The sequence below is a fragment of the Papio anubis genome, chromosome 1 (genome assembly GCF_008728515.1).
Source record: "Papio anubis isolate 15944 chromosome 1, Panubis1.0, whole genome shotgun sequence".
NCBI lineage: Eukaryota > Metazoa > Chordata > Mammalia > Primates > Cercopithecidae > Papio > Papio anubis.
This window is the reverse complement of record NC_044976.1, coordinates 15,392,733-15,401,041: the sequence shown is the minus strand read 5'-3', so window position 1 is coordinate 15,401,041 and position 8,309 is coordinate 15,392,733. Positions and strand designations below refer to the sequence as shown.

General features: G+C 53.4%; 1 pseudogene; it reads right to left on the bottom strand.

Annotated features, from left to right (window-relative positions):
• Positions 1-390: 390 nt before the first annotated feature.
• Positions 391-4,501, bottom strand: LOC101001803 (annotated as a pseudogene).
• Between the last annotated feature and the right edge of the window lie 3,808 nt (positions 4,502-8,309).

The following is an 8,309-nucleotide window of genomic DNA, read 5'->3' as shown; positions in this document are numbered from 1 at the left end:
TGGAATATTGAACCATCTGGTTCACAGCATCCTTATATTCAGGTCTGGCTTGATCCATGGGTTTATTTTGGGATGGGATGTCTATAGAAATATGAGTTTTGGGCCGGGCACGGTGGCTCACTCTTGTGAGCACTTTGGGAGGCCGAGGTGGGCGGATCACGAGGTCAGGAGATTGAGACTATCCTGGCTAACACGGTGAAACCCCGTCTCTACTAAAAATACAAAAAATTAGCCAGGTGTGGTGGCGGGCATCTGTAGTCCCAGCTACTCGGGAGGCTGAGGCAGGAGAATGGCATGAACTGGGGAGATAGAGCTTGCAGTGAGCCGAGATGGTGCCACTGCACTCCATCCTGGGCAACAGAGCAAGACTCCGTCTCAAAAAAAAAAAAAAAAAGAAATATGTGTTTTGGGTCCTTCAGACTCTTCTCCATGAGAATTCTTTGTTTTAACCAAACCTTTGTTTGAATAGTGCCAGGGAACGTGGGGTTTCCCTCCTGGATATTGGCTCTTCCTTGCAGCTGACAGAGCAGCGACCCAAAGTCATCTAAAAGTCAGCCAACCTGGGACTAGAGTTGAGGTCCCACCGTGAGAATCAGCGCAGGTCCAGCACCTTCTACTGATTCACTAAGAGCTGGGGGACACTCATACCTGGAAAGGGGGTGGGGGACAACACCTCTGTAGGGTATCCCCAGTGCAGGACTCACATATCGGCAGCCCCTTCGGTGAAGGCCCCTTGGACCGGCTGCCTCCTTGAACATGTGGAGACAGAGGCAGAGAGTGACTTGCCATAAACCACACAGCCAGGGAGAGGCAAACCGAGGTAAAAGACAGAAAACCAGAGTTAGAAACTTCAATTCTTGGGCCCCTTGCCACGCTTTCTTGAAAAACTCTTTTTCTTTCACAGGGGCAGCTCTGCCTAATGGAGACTCTCCATCTAGATCCGGCCCATCCGCTGTGGTTCTCACGATCCAGGTTGCTGGCAAGACACTGTCTCACAAGCCCTTCATGCGACAGAAGGGCCCAGCATCTTTCCCAAAATCACTCGTTTATTCAGCAGACATTTCTTGGGCCCCTAGCACGGGCCAGGTAATGAACAGATGAAGAGGAGCTGGTCGCAGTCTGCTTTATAGGTGAGCGTGGTTGATGGGGAGTGTGGAAATGTGAACATATTGTTAGCAGGGAGTTGGTTATTCCCCCATGATAAAAGGGAGGGAAGGGATACTAATAATGGGAGCCAGCATTTATTGAGCACTTATGGTATGCCAGCTCGGACTAAGCACTTTGCAGACATCATCCTTAATCCTTGCAACAGACCCGGGAGGGGAGCACTGCTATTGTCCCTGCTTTGCAGAGGGGGAAAATCTAGTGTCAGAGTTTAAGCAATGTGGCCAAGGTCTCTTGCTAATTAGGATGGAAGCAGAGAAGCAACCCCAGTCCATGGAACTTCGGAGCTTGTATTTTAGTTGCTACATCCAACTGGCTCCAAGGAGGATGAGGCCAGAGGGTGCCTGTGTCCCTTCATGGGTTGCTGGTGCTTACAGGCTGCAGGGACTGCCAGCCCCAGCCCCTCCCATTGTGTCACACACCCCCAACTTCAGCCCTGCCAAAGATGTCATTGTCTGGTGTCTGGTCCCTTGGCCCCCAGCAGCCCTCCTGGACAGAGGCCTGGTGGCAACAGGGTTCAAGAGACCCCCAGTTTCCAGCTGTCCCCACACCATTAAGGTCTTCTGAGCACTGGCCACCCAACTCCATCACCCCTTAGAGCCTGGAGCCTCCCAGGGCACCAGTGCAGACCTTCTAGTTCCTGCCGGCCTTGGAAAGGGCCCGGGTTGGGGTCTAGCCCAGAGCTAGGAAAGAGGCCCATCTCAGAAAGGGCCCTGATGGCTGGGGTGAGGGAATGGGGGTACACACACTCCCAGAAAGTCAGGAAAGGAGAAAGCTAGAGATAACTCATAAGTCCCAGGGGCTTTGCATTTAACGCAGATGATATAGTAGACACTCAGGACAAAGCAGGCAGGTGTCAAAGCCTATCTGCTCATCTCTTCCCCTCCAGAAGACCCTGTAACCCTAGTGCAGCAGCCTGAGGTTGCATAGATCCTCTCAGAAAGTCACCAGTCTGTTTGTCACTAATAAGAAGGCCCAGAGAGGGCAAGCAATTGGCCCAAGGCCACACAGCCCATGTTCTTTCCCCTACAACCAGGGAGAGACGAAGTGGCACCGGGGGTGGAGGGGAAGAAACAACGGTTACAAGTGGGGCAAACCACACCAGTAGTGGACAGAGCATGGGGACAGTGGCAGGCCCCACCCAAGGCTACCACTCACCATCTAGGTGACCATGGTAGACGCTTCACCACTCCGGGCCTTTACAATACATGCCCCTTGACACCTCCCAGGGAGGTGGCTGTGCTTATCTCCTAATCTGCTGATATTTATAAAGCACCACCAGGCACTCAGTACATATTAGTCCCCATCCTGATCCCTCGTGATCTACCTCCTCCAGGAAGCCCTCCCAGATGGCTCTGGCTCCCAGGGAATGTGCTGTTCTCTAAGCAGCCCCCACAGGCTCCTGCCTGGGCTAGGAAATTACCTGTTTCAACTCTATTCCCCTTGTCACTCTGGTAAGTAGGACTGCACATTCCAAAAGGACACGGAAAGGGACCTGCTAGGCCTTTGGCTCAGGGGACCAGGAAGCTGATGTCAGTGAAAAACATCTAGATTTGCAGTGGTATGAGAGCTCTCAGCCGCCCATCCCACAGCTGGCCAGTAGCCCCCACGTTCCCTGGGAAAAGGATTCAGCTGCTGCTCAGCAGAGCTCTTAGTCTGGCCCCCATTGCCCTGACTGGGGCACTCAGCGTCATCTGACAGGAGAGTTCCTGCTTCTTCGCACCCCAGTCTGGGCCTGTGGCTCAGTGAAGCCAGAGGGGCCCCTGGAGAGGACAGCATGGGAGGAGAACGGGAGTGCAGGGGACAAAGACATACAGAGAAATGAACGGAAACAGAAAGAAGCAGACTGAAAATAGAGAGACAGAGACAGAGAAAGCCCAAAACAGGGACAAAAGAGAGAGAGAGAGAACTCGGCGAAGGAAGAGAGATGCAGAGAAAGGCAGAGACAGTGAGGTGCAAAGAGAGACTGAGACAACCAGAGACTGAGATGGAGAGGGACAAACTGAAGGACAGAGGGAGGAACAGAACAAAGAAAGACAGAGACCCTGTGAGGGAGAGCAGGAGACAGCTCCCAGGCAGGCAGAACAGAGCCCAGGAACCCTGGGGCCCCAGAGCCCATGGGCTCCCTCTCCACTTTCCGCTTCCCTGGGGGGCTCCCCTTTCCCAAGCCTGCTGTTCCCGGCACTCAGGCAGGGCTGGGGGAGACAAGTAATGATCACTGAACTTGTGCATGGGCTGGGCGCTGGGGTCACGCCCCCTTGACACCTCCCAGGTGGATGGTTGTACTTATCCCTAATGTGCAGATGAAGAAACTGAGGCGGGGAGCCATCAGGTAACTCAGTCAATGACACCGAATGTTAGGGTGCAGGCAAGAGGGTCATGGATAAGGAGACTGAGGCCCAGAGAGGGGTGGTGCCTGGCTCTGGGTCACACAGCAGCCAGCTGCAGAGCCTGGGGCTGGAAGCCGGTTCCCCTGGCACCTTGCCTGGCTCCTAAGAAAACAAAGCGAATCTCATTAAGTCTTTGGTAATGAGGCTCCAGGTCTTATCAGACGGGCGGTGGCCAACACTCTAGAAACTGTCAACGCCCCCTCTGCATTTTCCATGCCCACCTCCTGCCTCCCACTCTCTTTTCTGGGAAGGGTGCCTCTGGGACCACCCAAACTCGCCCTCTCTTCTAGGAACCAGGCCCCTGTCAGTGGCATCTCCATCTCCCCACACCCTGCTCTCCAGCCTGGACACCCGTGTAGAACCGACAAGCAGCAGGGTGGCCATTTGTACACCCCCCACAGTGACATCAGCGAAGCGTGTCCTCAGGCCCCCCGCAAAGACCTAGGCCCCCTGGAGAAAGGGAGGGAGGGCCAGCACGCTGACTCACATTGAGTGGCAGCTCTTGGCGCACACCTTCGCTCGCTGTGGCCTCTTGCATCCCACAAGGAAGGGACAGGTGAGCAAAGCGTGGCTAAGAGAGGAAGAGAGTCCCACAGGTCATCCAGGCCAGTCGCCCGACCCTGAGCTCATGCTCCTGCCATTACCAGGACCCCAGACTGTTTTCCTGTGTGTCCTGGTTCCATCCCTGTCCTGAGCCAAAATGTGGGCCGCCTCGCCCTGCAGCCCTTCCTCCTCCACGTATATGCCCTGTGTCCTGGGATACAGCAGGCCGGGAAGAGGGGGACCCTTCCTGGCTGGGGGCAAGACAAGTCAGAGATCCTCTTGGGCCATGGTGGTCCAGTCTAGGCGGTGGTTTTCCTGTCTGCATCATTTGGGTGGAGGGGGTAGCGTGATGGCCTCTGAGGGTCCTTAGGCTCAACCTCTCCTGAACTTCACCTTGCCTGCATGCCCTCTGAGGCCTGGGGTCCTCATTTCCACCCTCCAAGGTGGCCCTGGTGCCTCGTAGGCTGATCCCGGGTTTCCAGAGCCTTCAGGAGACAGCACTTCTGGCTCCCGGGGGTCAGGGAGCATCTAGGCATGGACGCTGTGATCTGCCTGGCCTCTTGCCCCAGCCTCCTGACCCACGGAGGGAGGGGGTTGGGAACAAGAATGCAGGGAGTCTGCCTGAGGCTGCTCAGGGCTGCACCACACACCCTCACGTGTCCCCAACCTGGCATGCTGCTCCCGGCGTGGGATGCAGCCTCATGTCCTCTCAGAACTCCCAATCTGGGGCTGGCAGCGTCTGGCAGAGTCTGATGCAGACGCAGAGATTACAAGACATCTCTTCCCAGACAAGCATGATGCCCAAAAAACCACCAAGATGGCTAAATAGCAGAAAGGAGCTTTACCGGTGGTATGAATTTGCACACCAGGGAGAGATGGTCTCTGGCGTGCTCCGGAGGTGCTCTCTCTCGGGAGAGGAAAAGGGCAGGTTGGGTTTTGTGCCTCTCGGAGCCCGTATCACGCAATAGAGTCATACATATTCAGCAGGTTTGGGGAAAAGGCTATCTATATTTATGAAGGGAGGGGAGCGTATGCACACAAGCACACCCCACGTTCACTTTGGGCTAGGGTTCTAGTACTAAAATGAGGTGGAATTTGGTTCTTTATAGCAAAAGGTGTAGGACACAAAGACATTTTGTTTGCGGACTCTATAAGCTGCTGAAATGGCTTAAGGACTGCAGTTGCGTATCAGAAGAGGATGTTTGAGGCTAGGTGCAATGGCTCATGCCTCTAATTCCAGCACTTTGGGAGACCAAGGCGGGTGGATTGCTTGGAGTTTGAGACCAGCCTGAGCAACATGGTGAAACCCCGTCTCTACAAAAAATAAAAGAAAATTACCCAGGCATGGTGGTGCATGCCTAGAATCCCAGCTACTTGGGAGGCTGAGGTGTAAGGATCATATGAGCCTGGAAGGTCGAGGATGCAGTGAGCCATGTTCATGCCACTGAACAGCAGCTTGGGCAACAGAGTGAGACCCTGTCTCAAAAAAAAAAAAAAAGAGAGAAGAGGAGGAGAAGACAAAGGAAGAACGGCATGCTGCGCGTGCTGCCATTCACGATCATGCCTGCGACGTCAAATTCCGCTTGCATTCAAACGCTTGCTGCCGTACTGCGTGCAGAAACATGGCTGCTGGCTGCGGAAACATGCGCCGGTACCCGCCACCCTGCCGCCCGCGTCGGCTCAGATCAGATCAATCATCAGATCAGGTCATCGAATCAGGAAGCGAGATCAGTCAGGAGATCAGATCGATCTCCTGTTGCAGGCTGGAGTGCGGCAGTCTTGGCTCACTGCAAGCTCACCTCCCGAGTTCAAGCAATTCTCCTGCCTCAGCCTCCTGAGCAGCTGGGATGACAGGCGTGCACCACCACCACCCAGCTAATTTTTGTATTTTCGGTAAAGATGGGCTTGTCTCGAACTCCTGACTGCAAGTGATCCACCCACCTTAGTCTCACAAAGTGCTAGGATTACAGGCATGAGCCATCACGCCTGGCCAGGTGTGGTTATTCTTGCAGTGGTAGGAATTTAGGGAGTTGCCATGCCAACCAGGCCTTGAACCTTCTGCCTGTAGGTAACTTTTATTTCCTTAACCTTGGGGTCCATCTTAGTTGATAAAGGGGCATCTATGTTGGTGTCTCAGATGATGAACATAGAGGCCCCCCCCAGGACCATGGGCTCTAGGTCCAGCTGTGGTTGGGAGCCTTCCTGGGAGGTGACAGTGGAGCAGCAGGGTGAAGAAGGGACTGGGTGTCAGGCCTCTGTGTCCAGCACACCCCTTGTTTCCCTGTGGTCACTCTGGGCCAGCCCCACCCCCTACCTGCTCCCAGGTGTTCACAGTACCTCCTTCCTAGATAAGCTACAGACAATGTCAGAGCTGTTGGGCCCTTAATGACACATGGACCATTAGAGCAGAGAACTGAGAAGGAAGCTGGGTGGTACCAGGTGAGCTAGGAACAGGGCCCAGGCTAGAATGCAGGGCTTGTGCCCCGCCCAGTGCCCTGTGCACTGCCGTTTTGTGCCTGTTCTCAGACTCCAGGACATGATGCCCCCGAGCCTGCCAAGGTGCCCCCCATCATTCACGCACTGATTGGCCGTGGGCTTCTTTCATGTCCTGGGCCCGGCTTTCATGCATGCCCACCCCCTGTGGCCTCAGTGTGGCCGCTTCACTCCAATGTGGTGGCCTCTGTCCCCATGCCACTCACAGCCCCCCTTGAGTCCCCATCAGGGCTGGCAGCCTGAGGAGTGGGAGGGGAAGTCTGGCTGTGCCTGACATGGCAAGTTTTCCCAGGAGAGGTGAAGATTTCTAAACTGGACCCAGCTTTCCAGAGCATTCACCAGCCTGGTCCCACCCCCACTCCCCACCAAAGCATCTGCCCTCCTGGCTGGATCTGACTTACCCGCACTGAGCACCAGGAACTGGATTCCAGGGCCAAGAATTTGACCACATCCTGGTGAGTCCAGCCTGACATCCCCCAAAACAGGGTGGAAACCAAGGGAGGGATCAGCAGATGAGCACGCATTCAGCTGATGGAGTCAAGGAATCTTCTAAAAGCAGCACTCACTACAAGGGATTTAAAAACCCAGCCCAGAAAATAAGCATAGGGAAACCCTTGCTTTTCACTTTACCTGGGTGCTGAAGAAACCTTAAGAAAACTTTTGTAAGTAAATCGAAAGTTACTTTGGTGAGGGGAGTTGACCCCTTAATAGCCACCTTTATTTCTTGCTCATTCTAAATGCCTATCTCCTCCACCACGGTCGAGCTGTCTTCAAGAACGAGGGCCACATCATACTCTTTCTGATAACCCAGCACCCAGCACAGGGCCTGGCCCATTCATTATTGGTGCTCTTGGAATGAGCTGATGAATAAGCAAGTTAAATTTGCTAATAGAGGAGGTAACTCACAATCCTTATATCTGACAAAGAGCTCACCTCCAGAATTTATAAGAACAGCTACAAATAAATATGAAAAAGGCAAACCTCCTGAATTTTTAATGAGCAAAAAAAATTCGCCAGGCATGGTGGTTCACATCTGTAATCTCAGCACTTTGGGAGGCCAAGGTGGGCGGATCACCTGAAGTTAGGAGCTCGAGACTAGCCTGGCCAACATGGCAAAACCCCGTCTCTACTAAAAACACAAAAATTAGCCAGATGTGGTGGTGCACGCCTATAGTCCCAGCTACTCAGGAGGCTGAGGTAGGAGAATGGCTTGTACCCAGGAGGTGGAGGTTGCAGTGAGTCAAGATTGCGCCACTGCACTCCAGCCTGGGCGACAGAGTGAGACTCCGTCTCAAAAAAAAAAAAACAAAACAGTAAAAGAAACCAAGAGGCCAATAAACATAGGAAAAGATGCTTGACTTCTTTAGTCACCAGGGAAATGCAAAGGAAAACAAAAAGGAGACTCTACCACACTACCACCAGGATGGCCAAAGTTAAAAAGTCTCACAATACCAAGTGTTGGCAATGTGGATGTGGAAAAAATAGAACTCTCAGACACTCCCTGTGAGAAAGGAAATTGGTAGGATCACATTGGAAAACTGTTGGCAGTATCTGTTAGAGTTGGAGCACAACACATATTTTCCCTGTGATATGTGTCCCCGCCGAAATCTCTTATCAAATCATGATCCCCACGTGTCAAGGGAAGAATCTGGTGGGAGGTGATTGGAGCATGGGGGTAGTTTCCCCCATAGTCTTCTCATGATAGTGAGGGAGTTCTCA